The sequence below is a fragment of the Cetorhinus maximus genome, chromosome 4 (genome assembly GCF_964194155.1).
Source record: "Cetorhinus maximus chromosome 4, sCetMax3.hap1.1, whole genome shotgun sequence".
In the NCBI taxonomy this organism is placed as follows: Eukaryota; Metazoa; Chordata; class Chondrichthyes; order Lamniformes; family Cetorhinidae; genus Cetorhinus; species Cetorhinus maximus.
The window spans coordinates 109,732,560-109,756,644 of record NC_135882.1 but is presented as its reverse complement, the minus strand read 5'-3'; the positions used below and the strand labels follow the sequence as shown (position 1 = coordinate 109,756,644).

General features: G+C 47.3%; 1 protein-coding gene across 1 annotated transcript in view; it reads left to right on the top strand.

Annotated features, from left to right (window-relative positions):
- colec12 (collectin sub-family member 12) overlaps window positions 1-24,085 on the top strand; it is a 245,226-nt gene that overhangs the window by 181,230 nt on the left and 39,911 nt on the right. The gene's annotated exons all lie outside the window — the stretch shown is intronic.

Sequence of the window (24,085 nt, the reverse complement as noted above, 5' to 3'; positions counted from 1 at the left end):
GGAATTATTGGGTTTTTGGTGCACATGCAGGGATCCAATTGGGAAGATCAATTATGTGCACAATGGTGCCACCTACTGTTGAGACATTACAAAATTAGCAAGATCCAGTCCATCACAGCATGTACCACTTGAGTCTCCTCCCATCCTTCCTCATCTGGCTCGATCAGTGTAACCCTCTATTCCCTTCTCCCTCTTATGCTTATCTAGCTTTCTCTCAAGTGCATCTATTTGCTTTGCGTGTTAGTTATTGTTTAGATGTTACTACACAAATGATGATGAAATGTGAGAAAGTCCTAAAACCAGACATGATAAAACTGTGACACAGTAAGCATAACAACTAGGAAGTACATAATAATGTACAAATAAAATAGTTTTTATATTTTAACTATCTACTTATATTATGGCTGCAAAATTGGGCTTTGCACCACCAGTAGTTTTGGCATCACGGGTGCCATTTGGTATCAAAATAGCATCTGCTTAGCACGTGTGAACTTCTGGCATGACCTGCTCTGAGTGACATCTTGGTGAGGACGTTTGCGCAGACGCAAGGAGCATGTACCAAAATTATGCAAAGTAGGCAGATTGTAAGACAATAAGCATGTAACGCTGATCTGATGCAAGCCTTGCCTTTCTCAACCTTGCTGCTCCAGCTAATGCTGCCCCTTAAACATGCCAGCTGAACATGTGTTCAGCAACAGGAAGAACCCCACCTCCTCCCACCAGTGCTATTTAATAGGATCATCAACAGCTTGCAAATTAATTGCTGATTAATTTGTACTGGTTCTGTTGAGTTTGTGGAAGTACTTGGTGGCTTGAAGAGTTAGTTGAAGTTAGTAAAGTCAGCAGGGAGTAGGGCTGCATATGGTAAAGGACCCGGTTGTGAATGCAAGGTCACACCACTGGCTTCCAGTCATAGGGTGTTTGTGTGCTTGTGTGTGTCACCCGGGGCATCGGGTGGCCTGTGATGGTTGTGCAGGCTGCTGTTGGGCACGAAGGGTGGTTCCTCCGTTGGGGGCGCCATTTGGCCATCAAAGGTTCCTGCCCCCAAAGTGGCTCTCCCCCACCATTAATCCTTTTCTTTGAGGATTGACCATTATCCCAGCAGTGGCCACCGCCCAAACCTGGCGCTGCTGGGACTACAGAGTTGCCGGCCATCCAATTGGCTGACTGCTCTTAAGGCTAGACTTCCTCCACAGATGGGGGTTGAAGTCTCACCCTGAGCCAGTTAACACCCTGACGAATGTTAAATGGCTGCAGCGCAGCCGGTATCAAGAGGGCGCATTCCCCACCAACTCTTTGGATAGGGGCGGGGCAGGAAACTCTGCCATCCAAAAAGTCCTGCACAAAGAGCCTGCAAAGGGATATAGGCAGATTAAGTGAGTGGACAGGCAGGTGGCAGATGGGATGAAATCTGGGGAAATGTGAGGTTATTTAATTTGGTAGGAAGTTCAGAAAAACAGAATATTTTTAAATGAGAGAAACTATTTCAGTTCAGAGGGATTTGGGTGTCCTCGTACATGAAACACAAAGTTAATATGCAGGTACAGCAAGCAATTAGGAATACAAATTATATGTTGACCTTTATTGCAAGGGAATAAATTGGTCTTGCTGCAATTTTTCAAGTTTTGGTGAGACCACTCTTTGAGTTTTGGTCTCTGTACTGTACTTGATGAAGGATATGCTTGCCTTCGAACAGGTACTACAAAGGTTCACTAGTTTGACTCTTGGAATGAGAAGGTTGTCCTCTGAGGAAAGATTGTAGGATGGGCCTATATTCTCTGAAATTTAGAAGAATGAGAGGCAATCTTATTAAACATATAAGATTCTAACAGAGCTTTACAGGGTAGATGTTGAGAGGCTGAATTAGGGGCATAGTCTCAGGATAAGGGGATAACTATTTAGGACTAAGATAAGAAGAAATGTCTTCATTCAGAGAATCGTTGAAATTCTCTAACCCAGGGAGCTATGGATGCTCAGTCATTGAATATATTCAAGGCTGAGATCAATTGATTTTTGAAGCTGAATGGAATTAAGAGATATTGGGTGGAGCATGGAAGTGGGGTTGTAATCGAGGATCAATCATGATCTTATTAAATGGTGGAGCAGGTTCAAAGGCCTCTTGTTGTATTGCTTATTTTCTTAGTTCTTATGAGAAGGGGCTCTGAACAGAGAGAAACAGGTGGAGCGTGAATGTAGCTTTTCCAGGATAGTGGGCTTCCCCATTATACAGCACACCAGCTGCACTCACATGGCTTTGTAGGAGGCACATTTCAATACTGAGATGTACCAGAGATGCCCTTCCTTGTTCGTCCTTCGTGGCAAAGATGACTGTGTTCATCATCTGCTGTGCTTGGTAGGGTTCCAGTACGTAGGTGACTGCTGAGGCCAATCTGTGCGTGGAAGGTTCTGCTGCACATAGGACAGGATACCACAGGCGACAGAGTTTTGAACAAGTTGCTGTCTCGGGATTTCCTCTCCTTGTGTTTTCACTCTGCCTGTTATATGTGCTTGCTGTCGAAGGAGGCCGCACTGTTTTATTTGGTTGTGCCAGTTGCAGTGACCTGGCCACTCTTGCCTGATAACTCATCACCCGGCAGCTCACCATCACCTTCTCAAGGGCAACTAGGGATGGGCAATAAATGCTGGCCCAGCCAGCGAAGCTCACATCCCATGAATGAATAAAAAAAAACATGTGCCGATCCCACCTCAATGCTACCCTTTAAAGTACGCATAGTGCTGGTATCTGCGCTGCTGGATGCAAGTTTAAGATTGGATGACAATGTTTCTTGTTCATCAGCATCTTGTTCCTCTAGGCTTAAGGCCTAGTTCTTGACCTGGTGGTAGTTCCTGGGAATCTGAAGGATAATTGCATGAGAATAAAGAGCAAGGTTGGGGTAACGGAAAAGCAAGAGATGCATGCTTACACCATCTGCAGCTTGTAAATCAGAAGAGATTGGGGAGTAAGGGGAAGAGGGATATAAGAAGATGGATTAGCTTCCTAGCTAATAACATACCGTTATCCTCTAAAGTTTCAGTCCTGCCACTCGCCTCTGCAGTGGCTGAACCAATGATTCTCAGCGTCATTTTCTCCATGGGATGAGGGCATGTAGCCGTGCCTGTCCTCTGCCAATGAGGTGCTGGTTCCCACAATTATGTGCCACCTTGCCCTGCAAGAGAGATAAAGAAGTGTGTCATTAAATGTGGTGCAATGTGTTTGGGTGGTGTGCCTGCCACATGGCAATATGTGCAAGTTGTGAGATGTGACTGTGAAGCTCACAGCAGTACTGAGTGTGTGAGGGTGAGGTAATGAATGTTGGATATGAGTCATACTTGTTAGAGGCTGTTGATAGATGAGTAAAGCGGGGAAGGTGGTGAATGAAACAGTGTGTGAGGCTAGTGGTTCGTGTATAAGGATATGCCAAGTGAAGACATTCACTCGCCTTGATGAGGTAATTGAACTTTTTGCAGCATTGCATGTAAATCCTTGGAGCTAGACTGTTAGCATTGACCATAACAGCTAACTGCTCCCACTGCCTTTGTAACGCCTGTCTGGAGGGCTTTCTGGCTTCCTGTTGGAGGAGGACCTCTCTCCTCCTGTACTGAGGCTTCCAGTGCTGCATTGGAAGCCCTATGGGTACATTGGAAGCCCTAAGGGTACATTGGAAGCCCTATGGGTACATTGGAAGCCCTATGGGTACATTGGAAGCCCTATGGGTACACTCTCTGCCTGTGGTGCAATTTCCATTCTTCTTTTTGCTCAGAGACCTTTTTTGAACCAATTTCACCACCTGCTCCAGCCAAAGTGTTACTTTTCCTTTAAGAGATACAGATTAGCTTTAAGTGGTGCTAGTCTCACACAAATTTCGGCCCCCAGCTAGTCAGCTGCATGCTTAGCACCTGGTGTAAACCTCTTTCTCCTTCCGATGTCATACCCTAAGAGCGACCATCGACTTCGTCTAAGATTATGTTTGGCAAAGTACTGCAGTGGTTTGCCATTGCCTATATGCTCTCCTGCTGTTATCACCTGCCATCAGACATATTGGAAGGATTTATAAATTGATAAACGACCTGTTTGGCCACATTATGAAGACACCTTCCATGGCCATCAAGTCCTGAAGCGAGACTTGAACCTGGAGCTTTTGACCCAGAAGTGGGGATGCTACCACTCCGCCTCACATAAACCACCATCATTTAAATTAGTAGGCAGCATGAAATTTGCTATGAATAGGCTGATTGTGATACCTGTCTGATTAAAGGCTAATCAAGCTTTTCCCCAATGTGTTTAAGAATAATCACAGATTTCTTTTTGAGTAATTCTTTAACGGAATCAAGTTATATGGACTAGATTTTTTTGCCTGTTGATTGAATTTTGAGCACAATACTTAGATTGTGCATTAATACAGTGCCACCTTGGCATCCTGTTTGACCCTGAGAGGAGCTTCCAACCACATATCTACTCTATTGCCAGGACCACCAACTTCCACCTGAATAATGGTCTGGATTTTATCCTCGAGGCAGGCAGTGGGAGTAGGGAAAATTCCTGGCTTTGCACACCAGCCCTGGGAAAAAGTGGCTCCTGAGGTGCGATCTTCATTGCCGGGGGCGGCAGATGCAGGCAGAAATCGGGGCGGCCGACCCCAGAAACACTTCCTAGGCAGAGGCGGCACGTGAAGTAGGAAGCGGGCTTCTCATTACTCAGGCCCTATTTAAAGGGCCGTCCTGGCAGTCAGTCACTGGCGAGAGGAAGAAAGTTGTCAAGAGCTCACAAAGCTGTTTGGGAAGACACTTTAGAAGCTGTCAGGTGAGTGAAAGTTAAAAATGTTGGCCAACTGGTTTTTAATACTGTAGGAGATGGTCCATCATGAGCCTTCCATAGGAGACTTTAGATTGTGAAGTCTGGCCATTGGAAATTTGTAAAGAATGTCCACACAGCAGTCATTCACTGTTGGCAATATTACACCACACCCAGCCATGTAGATGTCTGCATCTTTACAGGTGCAGCAGGTCATGACACTGCGCAGCAGGTGAAATGAGCACAGTAACTCAGGGGCTGGTCTCTAGATCCTGCATGCAGATCCTTCATGTTCTGCCACATTTTCAAGTGTGGGCACCCAAAGGGGCCTCGCCCATAACCATGACATTATCACACTGTCCTCGCTGGCCTTTGTGACTCCAAGGGAGAAATCCAGCAGGTTCCTATAAGCCCCAGAATGCACAGTACTGTTTTGGGGTGCTCACACGTGAGCACAGTGCACTCAAAGAGGGATGCCAATAGTCGAGGATGGCCCTGGATTCTCCAACAATGGAAAGGCTGTTTGGACACAAGAGTTCATATGATGGAATTTCCAGGAATATGTCAAACTGCAACTGACAACTGTACACCTGCACTTCCCCCCCCCACCCCAATAACATCAGTCTGTGCACAACTTGAGTTGAAGATGATAGCATGATTGCACATGGGTATCAAGCAGCACGGCATGTAGCGAGAATCCTTACTCATCCGTGTGCTTTATTCATTGCGACAGCAGAATATCCCAGAGGCACTCTCATGGATTAAATGGAGATCCTGGTGCAGGAGGTTGAAGGCCGGAGAGAAACACTGTATCCAGGTAAAAGGGATCCTACTGCCATTATTAAGAGAACCTGGCAGGCAGTAGCAGCAGTGGTGAGTGCATCCGGTGAATAGCAAAGATCTTGGGTATAGTACCACAAGTGGTTCCATGACCTGCTGCGCTCAGGCAAGGTGGGTCATTTGACTGATGCATGCTTTCCCATCTGGTTTGGGTGCCATGTGAATGAGACATCAGATGGAACACAATTGGCACTTGTTTCCCCATTGTCAAGGATGAGCGAATGGACATGACACTCTTGTATGTCCAAGCATTCATGGGGTCACAAAGGAATGCACATTTTAACACACTCCCAAATAGAATAGGTTTGTACCTCGATGCAGGAGTCAATGTCCTTAAACTTGTCTTTATTGATTACTTGCAGGAGAAGAGGACACAAAATGCAAAGGAGATGGCCCAGACAGGGGGTAGTGGGACTGTGAGGCTAAGTGTGACTCATGCAGTGTAGGAGAGGGCCATTCAAACTGCATGTGTGCCCTCCCAGTTGGAGATGGTGAATCACCTATTGCAGGTGCCAAGGGTGGTGTTATAGGCACCTTAGAGCATGGGGGTGATGGTTATTCAGTACAGGGAAAGTGGACTTAGCATAATGCTTAGCATGGTAGATCATGAAGGAGGGGTGTTGAGCCAGTGATTCAGCTCATATGGTTTCTGATATTGTCCTGTAACCACATGTGCGCTTGTGTCTCACACGGATCCCATCATTGCCCACACAACCCCCAGAGCCGGACCATCCCTCGAGCATCGGGAGAAGGAAGAGGAAGACATGTCTGAGGAAGCACCGTCCCATCTTACCAGCCCACAATCCACCAGCACAGATACTAGCATTGCGGAGAGATGTAGCACACGTTTAAAGTTGTTTGCACATGGGGAAGGGCACCACACCGGAGTGCAGAAGGAGGTGACAGAGTCAGAAACGTATGCGCACAGCGCCTCACTCGGAGGAGAGACGGGAGTGACAATGATGCTCAAGTTGGCATTGAGGTTAAGCCTCGGGAGTCACCTTATGTGGCACAGTACTTGGACGGCAGCAGATGTGCAGACATCTGGTGGAGTTCCTTGAGGCAATGTGCGCTCATGCACTGCACATAGAGGAGTCCATCGTGGTGATGAGTTCAACCTTTTCTCAGGAGCTTGTCCCATGAACTCCAACCATGAAAGAGTCCCATGAAGCATCACTCTGAGCGGATGCAAGAGCAGTGTCAATTCCTGCAAAGGGAACAAGGGTCACTCAGTAGCCTGGAGCAGTCCGTTAAGAGTATGAATGCTGTGCTACATGGAATACATGAGGAGCTGCGTACCCATAACTTGATATTCTCACTGGTGGCACAACGGATAATGGAATGAATGACTGCTGTGCCCCAATAGCCCACCCCATCCAACCCAGCAGAAAGCCAACCCAGGGCTGAGGAGGTTGCAGAGAAGGATAAGGTTGCTGTGAGCAGTTCTGCACACTCACCTTCTGCTGCATCCCTGCCACAGCCTCATCCATGGTATGTGCTCCAGTAACCACGGCTGCTGCAGAATTGCAAGTCCTGCAGTCTCAGGTGGGTCCCCAACGGGTACCTGCGCGAAGAGAACAGCCACAACACTTATCAATATTTTACAGACAGAAATGAGCAGACTGCCTCCACCTCTTCTGAGGCGACACGGGCGCACCACATAGGAGTGTCCATGAGTGGAGGGCGCTGCAGTGACTGGATCACTAATGGGTTTACGTTTCCCAATGTCTATAAATAGACCATAGAAATCAAAGGATCGATATGTTGGTTTATACTTGTTGAGTGTGGCACATACAATAATAGGTTAAACATAAAACTACATGTTCTTACCAGTGTTAGTGAAGATTGGAGCCAGAAGTCCATTCCTCAGTCACCTGACAGATATGAAGGGTGTGGCCATGCAAGACAATCACCATCAAGTCGGGGCTCAGTAATACTTTCACTGCTGATAATAGTCAACCACAAGATGTGTGCGTCGGTGCTAGGTTAGCATTTGATGACCATTCCTAATTTCCCATGAGAAGGTGATGGTGGTGAGATGCCTCGTGAGCCGCTGCACTCCACATGGGTCCATATGGAGGGAGCATTGGGATGCATGGAAGTTGTGTATGAGATGTCTGCAGGACTCAGGTTGTATTTATTAAATAAAATCATAGAATGGTTACATCACTGAAGGAGGTCATTCGGCCCATTGTGTCTGTGCTGGCTCTCTGCAAGTACAATTCGTCTCATGCCACTCCCCAAGCGTCCATAGTGATGTTGCTTTTTAATCCTTTGATGTCAGTTCTTCCTTTCATTATGAAGCAGAATTCACCAAGCATTTGATTGTTCACTTACTAATAGGGAATGTGAGCTGCGATTAGACCATCATGAGACAGGTTAGCTTTAATGTACTGATGGTTGTGTTGTTGCAATAGTAATCCTGCTTAGTGCAAGAGGAACCACACTTAGTCTATATGCTTCGCTGAGGAGCCAGTGGAGTGAAGCAACCATCTGTGGGATTATTAATGAACAGCTCAAAGTCAGAATCCTCCCCTAAACAGTGAAAAAGTACCCACAGTGTATTTAGGACAGGAGCTCCAGGACTTTGACCCAACAACAGCGTTTTCGTTCAAAGTCTCCATGGTGTGCAGCCTGGAGGGGAACTCGCGGCTGGTGGTGTCCCCATGCATCAGCTGCCCTTGTCCTTCCAGTCAGTTGAGGCCCCAGATTTGGAAGGTGCTGTCGAAGGATCCTTGGTGAGTTGCAGCAGAGCGTCTTGCAAATAGTGCACACTGCTGCCACTGTGCGTTGCTGGCGCAGGGAATGAATGTTGAACATGGTGAATGGGGTGCCAGTCAAACGGGCAGCTTAGTACTGCATGGTGTCAAGCTTTTTGGGCGTTTTTAGAGCTGCACTCATCCAGGCAAATGGAGAGTTCGCTCCCGACTTGTGCCTTACAGGCTTTGGGGAGTCAGAAGATTTGTGGGGTGGTGGGGGGAAGTTGGGAGAGTCTTGTGGGGGGTCAGGGGGCATCAGGACTCTAGTTACCCTCTAGTTAGAAGTGATTTTAATTCCAACTTTTCCTGGGTAACTTTCCTGTAAGACAGTCGAAAGCATTGGAAGTTTGCAATTTATATCATACTTTCTGATGGTTCCCATTACAGGGTAACTGCCCAATGGACGTTTGAACATCCCAGGCAATTGCCGTGCAATTCTTACCTGGGGACTTCCGAGGGGGGTGATTGCCCAGCGCACCCCCAATTACAATGCATCAGAGCTCAGAAATTACGGGCCATTGTCTCAAGGGCACTTATATATCAATGGCTTGACAGCCATTTTCTTCCAAGGGTGCAGCCATATCCTAAATGTTGGTTACAGGAAGCACCTCTGTAATAGGTCCTCCCTGTTGACTATGGCGTCAGGTACGGAGCCAACCGTTGTCCCCCTCCTCACCCTCCCCCTCAGTTCCATCTTCATCAGAGGTAACTGGCTCCTCCACCTCCCCTTCCTCTGATGAGTGGTCTTTTTCACTGAGCTCTGGATCCTGCATGTGTACACCCCTTTGCTGCACCATATTATGTAGCATACAGCAGGCCACCTCTATTTTTGATACTCTTACAGCTGAGTATTGCAGCACTACTCCCAAATGGGCAAGGTGTCAAAAACACATTTTTAAAAGGACAATGGCCAGCTTGATGGTTGCCCTGGTCTGATGGTTACTGCTGTTATAACGCTGTTCTGGCACCGTCTCCGCTTAGCGCAATAGAGTAAGCAGCCACCTCCGCCATGGCTAATCTTTGTCACCCGGTAACCAGACATGGAGCTAGGGTATGGGCTCGAAAAGGTGTGCAGGTTGGACTCCCTCAGGATGAAAAAGTCATGGCAGCTTCCAGGGAACCTTGCACAGACATGGAGGAAAACCTTGTGGTCACACAAAAGCTGGACGTTGATGAATAAAAAGACTCTTTATGTATCTGTGCGCCTCTTGCAATGGTACTTTGATGGTGATGTGTGTTCAATCTTTTATGCCTTGGACCTGTGGAAAGCCTGCTATTGACATGAGCCCCATTGCTGTTTGGCTCTGAGATTACTTAATGTGCTCCCCTAGCCTGGCAAGGAGGGCATGGGTGACTGCTACCTTGCTCCTGTGGGATTCTGGCTATGAGATGCCGCAGTGGTCTGCAGCAGAGCCCTGGAAGAACCCAGCTGCATAAATGTTGAGGGCGACAGTCACTTTGACTACTATTGGAAGGGCTTGTGCACCAGTTGTTTGAGGCACAACATCTGCCTCCAACATGGTACAGATTTTTCCTACCATATCCTGAGACATCCTAAGCCTTCGTCTACACTGCCTCACAGTCATGTCCAGGAAGCAGAGCCTGTGCCTGAACATCCTTCGTTCAGGGCAATATCTCACACCCCCTTGTTGCTGGTCTGTCTGGGACTTCTGCCCCTCATGCCTGCTTCACACAGCTCTATACGAAACATGGAATCCTTTAACTGTATCCTTCAGATCTGTTGACATCTCCAGCACTAAGTCGTGTAACACACACTCCGGGTTCTGGAAGTTTTGAGGATGAAAGTCACAACTTCCTGTTCTGCCCTACCTCTTCAAATGGCCCGGCTGATTTGCAACTGCCACGTATGTAAATTGTGCCCCACCGGCTTTCACACAGGTGTCAATATCGGAAATGCTGAGAATGGGGGTGGCACTTCCTCATCTGGGTCCCGGCCACCATTTGCAATCCTCCAAGGAGTCTCCCTGACTTCGTGAAAATCCAAACCAATATGACCCATCTCTGCTTTAATGTTGTATGACAATTGAATGCATGCTCTAGTTGAGATTAAGAGCAGCTGATACTAATTGGGGAAAGGTTAGGGCACATATATAAGAACCAGCAGCCGGTGTGGAGGGGGGTGGGGAGGAAGGAGGACCTCTTCATAAGCCTGGGCCTGGGCCATCAACAGGACAAGGCAGGAGGTCGCCGACCCAACTGTCTGCCCCTCTACTGCAGCTATGTTCGCGGCTGGGTGGCCCTGGAGAGAGGGCATGCGGTGTTCGCTAGCACGCTGGAGGCCTCCTGCGATCGGTGGGCACCACGGGTGCTGGGGTGCGTCATCAACCCCGGAAATGACATTTTGATTTGACTTTGTAAGTTTCCTTTCACTTTTTTGTTTCAGTTACAGTGCCCCACCAGGGCCTGTCACCCCTTTTGATTTATTGATTTTTAGTTTAATTTGTTGATTTTGTTCCTCAAATGAGTCTATAAGAACCAGTATCCGGTGCGGAGTGGGGTGCAGAGGGAGGAGGGCCTCCTCATAAGCCGGTTCCTGGCCTGGTTAAGGTGGCCATCAACAGGTCCAGGCAGCAGGTGGTCTAGGGGGCCGTCCGACCCGGCTGTCTGCCCCTTTTCCATGGCTACTTTCGCAGCTGGGTGGCCCTGGAGAGGGAGCACGCAGTGTCCAATGGTACGCTTGAGGCCTTCTGCAACCGGTGGGTGCCACAGGGGCTGGGGTGCATCATTACCCCCGGGAATGATATTTTGGTTTAGTTAGTTAAGTTTCCTTTGATGTTTTGATTTTTGTTACAGTGCCCCAACAAGGGCTGTCACCCCCCCACCTTTTATTAGTTTATTTTATTGATTATTTGGTTCATTTCAAAAGAGAGTATAAGAGCCAGTTTCCACCTGTGGTGTGGGAATTGTTTGGAAGGGAAAAGTAGTCTGCAGTTATGTTATATCGAGCTTTGTGAATAAACCCATGTTGAATATAGACTGGCTCCAGCCTCGTTCTTGCCAGATGGATGTTCATCAGATTAATTTGGTAACGAAGGATTAACACCGACCTGTAGAGGTTGGAAGCTGAATAAGAGATTTTTGTCTCTCTCTGTTTTGGAAAATGTACTACACCCCTCTGGTGCGAAATGGCTGAAGCCCAAGGCAAATTCTCAAGCTTTGATTATCCACCTTTTTTTTCCGGAATCTGAACCATATGAGCAGTGGAAAAATGAGGTGGAAATGTGGACTCGTGCTTATCCAACATGGGAATCAAACAATAAAAGCCCATTCCTCATGGGTTATTGGCATGAATTATAAATTTTCGTATACTGACAATGTGATAGAGGTTGATGAAGATAGAGGTTGCATTGCATACTCATATATTTTGCAGAATAGGGCCAGAAGGATAAGATATAGATCAGGGGTTAGATGCTGGTAGAGGAACTGATTGTGATGAACAGGAAAGGGCTATTTTATCTAGAGGCCATCTGCCCAAAGTGGATTCCCGGGTGATATAGCCGAATAACTAGAGGGATGCAGCATTAGTGGGACAAGCAGGATAAACCACTGGAAAATATAAAAATTGGCTGAATGTCCAGGATGATGGACAAGCAGTGAAGGCCATGGACTGGGAGAATGGTGTGTGAGAATGGAAAATAATAAAGCATAACTCGAGTTCCATTAGTGGGTCGGGCGATGAGTCCCAGTTGAGGAACCATTCTTGTAGTGGGGAAAGGGCTCAGATCGGTCACACAGGGGATCTAACAGTAGTAGCATGCAAAGACTTCAATGGGCAAGTAGAGTCCACTGTCTGACTAGATGATACTGTGAAATGGAGAATGCAGCACCATCCTGAGAAAATAATAATGACAGAGGGAGGAATCATCCCAGATTTGCTCTAAGTGCGATAGCAGGTGGGAAAAATGACGTTTTACCCACCGGCTACAATGGCGGCTTCTCACGTCGTATCACCCAATCCCACCGCATTAATTATGCATTCCCGGGAAATGCGCTGTTTCAATGGTGGACAGGGCCTTATTCGCCCGCCACGCCATCACCTCGCCGCTTCAGCATATTTAAAGTGCAGCCACACACACACCTCTCAGTGCTTCCAGCCCAGGACTGTTGCACGCAAGACATGACCCCGAAAGGCAAAAAGACTGCAGCCCCCAGGTTCAATGATGCATCCCTCGAGCGCCTTTTGGACGTGGTGGAGTCCCACTGTGATGCGCTCTACTCCGCTAAGGCCGCAAGATGGGCAGCAACCTCACTAATCTGGCTTGGGAGGCGGTGCCAACGCCCTGCAAAAGAAGACAGCCACCCAGTGTTGCAAGAGACCATAAGACATAGGAGCAGAAATTAGGCAATTCGGCTCATCGAGTCTGCTCTGCCATTCAATCATGGCTGATAAGTTTCTCAACCCCATTCTCCCACCTTCTCCCCGTAACCTTTGATCCCCTTACCAATCAAGAACCTATCTATCTCGGTCTTAAGTACACTCAATGACCTGGCCTCCACAGCCTTCTGTGGCAATGAATTCCATAGATTCACCACTCTCTGGCTAAAGAAGTTTCTCCTCATCTCTGTTCTAAAAGGTTTTCCCTTTACTCTGAGGCTGTGCCCTCGGGTCCTAGTCTCTCCTACTAATGGAAACATCTTCCCCACATCCGCTCTATCCAGGCCTTTCAGTATTCTGTAAGTTTCAATCAGATCCTCCCTCATCCTTCTAAACTCCATAGACCCAGAGTCCTCAAACGTTCCTCATATATTAAGCCTTTCATTCCTGGGATCGTTCTCGTGAACCTCCTCTGGACCCTCTCCAGGGCCAGCACATCCTTCCTGAGATACAGGGCCCAAAATTGCCCACAGTATTCTAAATGTGGTCTAACCAGAGCCTTACAAAGCCTCACCAGCACATCCTTGCTTTTATATTCTAGTCCTCTCGAAATAAATGCCAACATTGCATTTGCCTTCCTAACTACCGACTCAACCTGCAAGTTAACCTTAAGAGAATCCTGGACTAGGACTCCCAAGTCCCTTTGCACTCCAGATTTCTGAACTCTCTCCCCATTTAGAAAATAGTCTATGCCTCTATTCTTCCTACCAAAGTGCATGACCACACACTTCCCCATGTTGTATTCCATCTGCCACTTCTTTGCCCATTCTCCTAACCTGTCTAAATCCTTCTGCAACCTCCCCGCCTCCTCAATACTACCTGTCCCTCCTCCCATCTTTGTATCATCTGCAAACTTAGCCAGGATGCCCTCAGTTCCTTCATCTAGATCATTAATGTATAAAGTGAAAAGTCGTGGTCCCAACACTGACCCCTGCAGAACTCCACTAGTCTCCGGCCGCCATCCTGAGAAGGACCCCCTTATCCCCACTCTCTGCCTCCAGCCAGACAGCCAATCTTCTATCCATGCTAGTACCTTGCCTCTAACACCATGGGCTCTTAACTTACTGAGCAGCACCTTGTCAAAGGCCTTCTGGAAGTCCAAGTAGATAACATCCATTGGCTCTCCTTTGTCTAACCTACTCGTTACCTCCTCAAAGAATTCTAACAGATTTGTTAGGCATGACCTCCCCTTAATGAAACCATGCTGACTTTGCCCTATTATACCATGCACTTCCAAGTATTCTGAAATCTCATTCTTAATAATGGACTCTAAAATCTTACCAACGACCGAGATCAGGCTAATCAGCCTGTAATTTCCCGTCTTTTGCCTCGGTCCCTTCTTAAACAGGGGGGTTACATTAGCGATTTTCCAGTCCTCTGGGACCGTCCCTGACTCCAGTGATTCCTGAAAGATCACCACTAACGCCTCCACTATCTCTTCAGCTATCTCCTTCAGAACTCTGGGATGTAATCCATCTGGTCCAGGTCATTTATCCACCTTTAGACCTTTCAGTTTTCCTAGCACCTTCTCCTTGGTAATGGCCACCATACTCACCTCTGCCCCCCGACTCTCTTGAACTTTGGGGATGTTACTCATAAAGGATGAATGATCTCCTTCGTTCCACCAAGGTAAGTCACTTTTCTCATCACTCTCAACTCACACACTCACAAACCCATCACACAACCAGAGGGAACTCACTCACTGCCAGTTCAAGGGACATTACCCATTCACTCTCTCACACACACCTTCATTGTCATTAGCCTGTCCATGGAACCATTCACCACCCACACATGCCAGGCATACTTATCACCTTGCCTGGCATCCTGCTTACACTCTCTCCATCTCTGCTTATGCAGGACAAACTGGCACACAACAAGAGGGAGAGGTCACAGACTGGTGGAGGAATGCCTGAAATAAAGGTCCTCATGTACTTTGAAAATAGAGCCATCCAGCTGGCTGGCGATGACCGGGACTGGTCCTGTGCTGACGATGAGGTCAGTGCTGCTCTACCAAGTGAGGGTCCAGCAGTGCAACATCCATCAGACAACCATGCTGTGTGTCCTGTTTCACAGGCCACTGCCAGGCACTAATTATTTCCCCTTGCTTCCGCAGGCACATCTGGGAAGCAGCCGACAGAGTCAACAGCCCAGGGCCTCCAATCAAGCTCTGAAGAAACCTCTGAAGAGGAATCTGAAGGCACCCTCCCTGAAGTCCTGTCACAGCACTCACCCACTCCCTCCACCAGCACATAGAGACACACCTCAGTGGGACCTAGCTTTAGAGTAGCCTCGGGATCACACTCTGGTGAGCACATCACACTTTCTGATCCACCACAGACAACGGCAGGGACTTCCCAGGCCCCCAGCGTTCGGAGGGCTGCTGGAGGCCAGAAATTTGCTGAGTCCGAGTCAGATGACGAGCCTCTGGACTGGGTCATACCTCAGTTACTGGAGTTGCTAAGGCAAGCTCGGGAACATCAGGAAGGGATGTCCGCTGCACTCTCCAGATTGCAAGGCATGATGGAGGAGTCTGTCCATTTTCAGGCTGAGGTGATAGTGCTGGCATGCCAATACATTAAGGTCAACACTGGTAGGATGGCGGCCGCCTTGGGGACCTTGGTCCAGGACATTGCTCCAGCACAGCTGCGCGAGCTTAACTCCATCACTGACACCATAGTTGGCCTCCAACAGTACGGACGCAAGATGGGTATGGGGCAGCTCGATCTCACTCCAGCCACCCCTTCTTCTCAAGGAGTCAAACAGGGGCCCTTGGGCAGCCATATGGAGGAGGATCAGCAGGGGCCATCCACCTAGCTGATTCCAGGAGTGTCCAGCCGATCTGAATCCCCTCTTCCTGTGACCTCTGCAGCTCCAGCTCCACAGACTGAGGAGGGTGCCACTGCCACACAGCAGGACCCTGAAAGTAGGCCGGGGCCCTCCAGGACTTGGCCCTCCAGAGGATGTCTGCCAAGGTCATCACAGACAGGGCATCACAGTCAGCAGGCTGCCTCCGCCTCTGCTGTGGGTGTCGGGGGAGCACCAAGACATAGCGGCAGGGTTAGGAAGGTTAAGAAGATGTAACTCTTATAGAGTTAAAACAATTAACTAAATTAACAATAACAGGGGAGAAATCAAGCACAGCCCCTAAGTCAGGTCAGCTGTAAAATCAATGAAAAACTTTAACGGAACCTTAGAAACATCAAACCAAGATGTGATTAAAGGGGTCAACAAAACACCCCAGTCCCCGCGGTGCCCGCCGGGCACGGAAGGCCTCGATGGTGGTTAAGAAGATGTAGTTGCACAGCCTGGGTGCGGGTGTTAATCACTTGTACATAATGTTCACTATTTCAAATAAACTCTCAACAATATTTCCCTGCCTATTGGTCCTTGTTCTGATGAGCAGTGTTCATGTCACTAGGTGTGAAACCTTGGTTCCTGCACAAGATAAAGGCAGATGTCTCAGTCCAGGGCCTCTTCCTTGTGCTTTGTGCAGCCTTCAGACCAAAGTGATGGTCCTGGCTTCACATTCCCTGGACATATTAGTGATGCCTGCACCTCAATGGTGCTTGTCATTGCTGCCAGAATTTCATCATTCTCTCTGTGTGCTCTCAGCATCTGTAAGATGGGGCTGGCCCCCATCTCTTCAACTTCTGTGACCAGTGACGCGGTGCTCCTGAACAGGTCAGGTGCTGAAGGCGGACAAAGGATCAGATGTTTCTAAAGTTTCATGGCTGTGTCTCCATGATGTGACCCTGATCACAGAGCGCAAGTGAGCTGCCTTCAGCAAGACAGGAGTCAGACATTCTCAGAGGCTATGTGAAGATCTATGGAGTTTCTTCACTGTATATCGTCATTATCCTCCTGCAATCGAGCTACTATTAGGGCCAACACTGCGTCTCCATGACGGGAGCATTATCACAGAGGGTATGTGCGTTGCCATAAGCCAGACTGGAGTCAAACCTCAATGTGAGGATCTATGGCGTCTCCTCGCTGCATGTTGTCATCATCTTCCACGAATCTAGTAGCTATGAAGGCCTCCTGATCGTGCCTGCCTCGTCTGGCTAGTGCGAGGGCCTCATAACTGCCATCTTTGCCTTCAAGGACCTCACCCTCAGCCCTGTCAACGCCCTCCTCTTTGATGGAGACCTCTACCTCCTCCATCTCCTCCTCAGCCAGTTGCTGTCCCCATTGCAGCGCTAGGTTGTAAAGGGCGCAGCAGACGACGATGATGCATGATACCCTCTGTGGACTATATTGCAGGGCTCCACCAGACAGGTCCAGGCACCAGAACCTAATTTTCAGCATCCCGATGGTTTGCTCCACCAAGTTGTGAGTTGCAGCATAAGCCTCATTATAGCTTCGCTCTGCTGCAGTCTGAAGTCGCCGAACGGGTGTCACCAGCTACGTCCTCTGCGAGTAGCCCTCGTTACTGAGAAGCCATCCCTGAAGCCTCTGTGGACCCTGGAAGACATCAGGGATCAGTGACTGGACACTCTCTGGAAACCGTGCACAGACCTGCAGGATGTTCTTGTGGTGGTCGCACACCAGCTGAACATTCAGCTAGTGGAAATCCTTGCGGTTGACATAGTTGACCACCTGTTGTGATGGAGATCTGAGTGCCACATGAGTGCAGCCAATGGTTCCCTGCACCTGTGGGAAACCTGAGACCTGGGCAAATCCAATCGCTTTTGCATCCTGGCTGCCCAGATCCTGGGTGAAATGCACAAAGTTGTGTGCCCTCACGAAGATGGCATCTGTGACCTCATGGATGCATTTGTGGGTGGAGGCTTGTGAGATCTCACAGAGGTCACCTGTGGATCCCCGAAAGGAGCCACTAGCGTAAAATTCGAGCACTGCGGTCACTTTCACAGGCATTGGCAGTGGATATCCTCCATGTCCCCGTGGCGCCAAATCCTGCAGCAGGTGGCAGATATGACTGACCAGTTCCTTGGACATGTGCAGTCTTTGGTGACACTGTTTCTCAGTCACCTGCAGGAATGAAAGGCGGTGTCTATAGGCCCTGAGCCTAGCTAGGCGCCAACCATCAATGGCTCGCTGTGGGTCTTCAGCAGCATGTGCGGGAGTCCCAGCCACCCCTTCTCCTGAGGGTGCTGCACCTCCCCCTGTGCAACTAGGTGCCTCAGTCACCCTCTTCTCCATCATCTTCGCACTCTGTACACTACGAGGCACACAGCTAGGTCACCAGGCTCCCTGCTCCTGGTGGACTCCTCCTGCAGATTTAAAGAGAGAGACGCATGGGTTAGCTTGGGTGTCCTAAGAACCTCTCTTGGTTAAGTCTGGAGGCCTCTTAATGCATCCTGGAGAGTACTGGCCACCACTTGGATGGCCAGAGTTTAGTGCGCTGCATGGCTGCCCAAAACCCCTACCACTTCCGCCCCACTCCACCTGACCGATTGGCGGCTGCTTCTCCCACTGGACTGCATGTTGTGCTCTCAGCCCAGGCGCAGGCATTCTCCTAACCCGTACTGCAAGGCTGCACTGTTAACTTGAACCATGGGGGAGGCTGTTCCAAACCAGAATGATGACATTGCAAGGGACTGTGAGGGCCTCCACCAGTGACTGGAGAGGAGATTATACAATGTGCCCAGTCATCCAACTGTTCTGCAGTCCACTAAAATGCTCAGTTTGCAGTCTGTGCCCGAGGGGTGAAAAACTGTGGAGCATTTGGTGACACTTTCATGCCTCTGTGTTGCTGAGTGAGCAGATAAGCTACAGGCCTGACTCCACACATGTCAACGTGGCTGCGCCTGAACTGTCTCAGCTGCAGAGGAATGGTCACTTTATACAATGCTCCTCTAATGCTTGGCCGCTTCCCTCCCCCCCCCAACTCCACATGTGCTTGTGCACTGCCTCCAACTGCAGGGCAGCCCTTGCTCCTACCCCTCCAAGTGGCCTCAACCTTGAAGTCCAGTAGGCAACCATCGCAAGAACTCCACAACATTACTGTGCACTCACCTCTGAGTTCCCTCAAAGTGCAACCTGCCAAGCGCACACTGTATGAATGCTGTTGTGAAACACGTCGGGGAGTTGGTGGGGGGAGGGCGGGATGATTCCAGCAGGCTAGCCTTATAATGACATGCTGATGTATTACAATGAAGGTCTCGGCGTCCGATGGCGGGAAACACAGCCTCCCCCCGTCGACAGGCTGAGTGGCTGATCACAAACTGGTTTCACAACGTCGTGAAACCGATTTCTGGCCTTCTCGCCATATTGCCCACTCACATTGCCAAGCACGCCCAATGCCAGCAGGCATGGAAAATTCCGTCCTGAGACTTTTTTTATAGCTGCCAACAAATTAGGAGTTAAAGCCATACAGGAGACCAAACAGAAAGTTAGAAAGTTGGTGAGTTTAGCGTGTATTCAGAGGTTCAGGATAGGGGTCAGCCAGCATTACCGCATAGATGGATCCACACAGAAACAGTCCTATCGGATGGAACTTTCAAGGCCAAAGCTAGGCTTTGAAGAATCCTTAAAGCTAGGCCTGGGGTTTTGAAGAATGCTTAGGAGATAACGAGGTCAGAGTGGACTTTCCCACAGCAGGAAAGGTAACTTAAAGAATTGTCCTGGCCCTTTTTGCAACAATGTTCTTGGGAATGTCAGTCAATAGACATAAAAGCTGCATTTCTGCAGGGGAATCGCCTCCAGAGGGAAGTGTTTCTCCAACCTCCTCAGGAGGCACCAGATGTAGAAGGAAAAGTTTGAAAGTTAAATAAGTATGTCTAAGGTTTGAACAATGCTTCCAGGGTATGCTATTTTTCAGTTAGGTCAGATTTGTTAAATTTGGGCTGTTTTAATTGAAAACAGATCCAGCTATGTCTTATTGGTGCCATGCCCGGAAAGTCTCGGGCATCTTCTTATGTGGTGGTACTAGCAAACTCAAAAAAAAATGTTATTGACAGGATTAGAACAGAATTTAAGATCAGAAGTCAGGCTTCTGGGGACTTTAACTATTTTAGGTTGGAAACAAATCAATATGGTTTTGATGTTGCATCACATCAACAATCTTACTTAGAAAGTGTTAACCCTATCACAGTCAATCATGCTAGGTCCTCACCATTCCTGGTTAACTAAAAAAGTTAAAGACAGTATCAAACTTAAAGAAGAAGCATATAATTATGCAAAGATGGGTGGCAGGTGAGAAAATTGGAAAGAACATAAAGAACAGCAAAGAATGACAAAAAGATTAATAAGGAGGGAAAAATTGGAGTATGAGAGAAAACTAGCTAGTAATACAAAGACAGGTAGTAAGAGTTTCTATAGATATTTAAATAAGAAAAGAGTTAACAAAGTGAGCATTGGCCCTATAGAGAGTGCGTCTGCGGAATTGATAATGGAAGGTAGGGAGATGGCGGATGGATTTGAAAAGGTATTTTGCTTTGATCTTCACTACAGAGGACACAAGTAACATCCCAGAAATAGCTGTAAATCAGGAAATGGAAGGGAGGGAGGAATTCGGGAAAATTACAATCACCAGGGAAGTAGTAGCAAATTGTTGGGGCTGCAGGCTGACAAATCCCCAGGTCCGGATGGACTTCACCCTAAGGTCTTGAAAGAAGTGGCTAGTGTGATAGTTGATGCACTGGTTTTAATTTTCCAAAATTCCCTAGGTTCGGGGAAGGTTCCAGTAGATTGGAAAATAGCAAATGTAACTCCTTTATTCAAAAAAGGCGGAGGGACAGAAAGCAGGAAACTATAGGCCAGTTAGCCTAACATCTGTCATAGGGAAAATGTTAGAAGCTATTATTAAAGAAGCTATAGCAGGGCACTTGGATAAGTTCAGGGTATCAGGCAGAGTCTAAATGGTTTTGTGAAAGGAAACTCACGTTTAACCAACTTATTGGAGTTCTTTGAGGAAGTAACATGTGCTGTGGATAAAGGAGGACCAGTGGATGTACTGTACTTAGATTTCCAGAAGGTAATTGATAAAGTGCCACATCAAAGATTATTGTAGAAAATAAAAGCTCATGGTTAAGGGGGTAACATATTGGCATGGATAGAAGATTGACCAGCTAACAGGAAGCAGAGAGTTGCATAAATGGGTCTTTTTCTGGTTGGCAGAATGTGACACGTGTTGTGCCACATGAATTAGTGCTGGGGCCTCAACTTCTTACAATTTATATAAGTGACTTGGATGAAGGGACCAAAGGAATGGTGGCTAAATTTGCTGACGACACAAAGATAGGTAGAAAAGTAAATTGTGAAGAGGCTACAAAGTGACATAGATAGGTTAAGCGAGTGGGCAAATATCTGGCAAATGGAGTATAATGTGGGCAAATGTGAAGTTGTACATTTTGACAGGAAGAACAAGAAAGAAGCTTATTATCTAAATGGTGAGAGATTGAGGAGCTCTGAGATTCAGAGGGGTCTGGGTGTCCTAGTGTATGAATCACAAAAGGTTAGTGTGCAGGTACAGCAGGTGATTAGGAAAACTAATAGAATGTTATCATTTATTGTGAGGGGAATTGATCACAAAAATAGGGAGGTTATGCTTCATTTGTACAGGGCATTGGTGAGACCACACCTGGAGTATTGTGTACAGTATTTGTCTCCTTATTTAAAGAAAGATGTAAATGCATTAGAAGCAGATCAGAGAAGGTTTATTAGACTAATACCAGGAATGGACGGGTTGTCTTATGATGAAAAGCTGGACAGGTTAGGCTTTTTCCACTGGAATTTAGAAGAATAAAAGGCGACTAAATTGAAACCTTTAAGATCCTGAGGGGTCTTGACAGGTGACTAAGGAGAGGATGTTTCCTCTTGTGGGAGAATCTAGAACTAGGGGCCACTGTTTAAAAATAAGGGGTCACTCGTTTAAGACAGAGATGAGGTTTTTTTTCTCTCAGAGCGTTGTGAGTCTTTGGAATTCTTCTTCAGAAGGCAGTGGAAACAGAGTCTTTGAATATTTTTAAGGCAGAGCTAGATAGATTCTTGGTTAACAAGGGGATGAAAGGTTATCGTGGCCATCAGGAATATGGGGTTGAGGTTACATTCAGATCAGCCATGATCTTATTGAATGGCAGAGCAAGGTCGAGTGGCCTGCTCTTAATTCGTATGTATGTATGTTCGTATGTAAAAAAATGCAATTGCTCCCAAAGCTGAGACAGAGTAGCTGCGAAGTCTAATTGGACAATTGAATTGGCTGGGCACACAGACAAGGCCAGATGCAAGTTTTGATGTCTTAGAATCAGGTACTGTAATGAAACATCCAAAGGTCGAGGATATTTTATGGGCAATCAAAACGTTAAAGTAATTAAATATGGAAAAATGTGTGCTGAGATTTCCATCTTTGGATGACCGGAGGAAGATAAAATTGATTATTTTTAGTGCTGCCTCTCATGCAACCCTTCGTGTTGGGCTTTTGAGCGCAGCTGATTTTATAATATTTCTTACAGGAAAAGTGGGAAATGCTGCCTCTTGGCTTGGAAAGCTAAGAAAAGAAGGAGAATGGTAAAAAGTACTCTGGCTGCTTGAAACTCTTGCACTTGTTGATGCAGGTGACAATGCATTCTTTTTATCAAAGCTATTAGGGGAAATTCTGTATCAAGGAGATGCTGAAAAAACTATACCTATTGTATGTGATATAGATAATCATTCCCTTTGAGATGGTGTGCGCTCCAGAAATTGTGTGAATGAGAAGAGATTAAGAATTGATATCACGAGTTTGAAAGAGATGGTGGGGGAAAAAATAAATCTCCAAACTTAAATGGGTAGATAATTAATGGCCGTCAATTGTCTGACTGTTTTACCAAAGAGGCATTTTCAGTGAGAAGTTATTGGTGGTCTTCGAAGGATGCTTCATGATGTAACTCTTGGGAGTGTAAGATTTATTTCTCTTTCTTCGGTTTTTTAAAAATCTTGTCTGTAAATATGTACTTTCCCAAAAGAAAAAATAGAGAGGAATCTGTTAATGTTGCAAATACTGTGACAATTGAGTGCATGCTCTGGTTGTGATTAAGAGCAGCTGATACTAATTGGGAAAAGGTTAGGGCACATATACAAGAGCCAGTTTCCACCTGTGGTGGGGGAACTGTGTGAAAGGGAAAAAAGCAGTCTGCACTGACGTTATACTGAGTTTTGTGAAAAAACCCATGTTGAAAACAGACTGGCTTCAGCTTCTTCCTTTGCCAGATGTATGTTCACCAGATTAACACTGTTCCTGTCCCAATACATCTGCTTCTGAAATCCTCATCCATACTTTTGTCAGCTCATTCATTCCTTTATGGCTTTCCAATGGTTTTCTCACCAGCCTTCTAACTTTCATCATCAAACTGGAGCTGATCCAAACCTTTGCTATCTGTACCCTAATTTTAAAAATTCTTTCTTGGGATGCAGATGTCACTGGCTAGGCCAGCATTTATTGCCCATCCCTAATTACCTTTGAGGAAGTAGTGGTGAGCTGTTTCTTGAACCGCTGCAATCCATGTGGTGCAAGTACACCCACAGTGCCTTATTTTTAACGGTCCATCAAGACCCAATATCTTGAAAAATAATGGCCCAGATCTTCCAGTCTCCAGATGGTCGTACCCCGAAGGTACCCCGGAAGATGTGCTGGGGGACCCCTCGGAAGACCCAATGCAAGTACTCTGCGGGAATTACCCATTGGAATTTTCAGCTTCCAATGGGCAATTCCCCTGCATTCAGAACCCCCCAAGGCCTTCTGAGTTCGAGTCAGAGACTTCAGAGGGTTCCAACTCACTTACCTGGATAGTTACCCAGGAAACATTAGCAGGAAAAAGCATATCTAACTTCTGGGTAACAGGATGCAACTGACTCCTTCCCCCAACTCCTCAACTTTTGGCCTTCTTCACCCCTAACTCTTCCAACTTCCCTGACCCTCCAACTTCCCCCATCCCCCATTCCCTGACCCTCTGACTCCCCCCAATCACCAACCCCCCCCACCAATCCTCCAACTCTTCGCAGCCCATCCAACTCTCCCCCACCCAACCTGACCCGACCTCACTACCCTACCACCCTGAGATCTACTCACTCTGTCACCCTACCCACTTACATCACTCACATACATTCAGTAACACACTGAGAAGCTATTTAAATGTCCCAAAGCTTTTCAGCATGCTCGTGAACTTACCAAAATACAGCACCTAGTGTCGTAAAAAAAAGGGGGGCATGGTTTAGCTTCCCCTGACAATCATGCCCTACAAAGAAGGACTCCTAGAACTGGTACACTTCAGATTTCTGAAGAGGTCAGTTCGGAACTCCGGGTCAGTAATGCAGAGCTCCAGCACTGTTTAAGAAAAGAAATAGGAGCGGAGTGGCAAC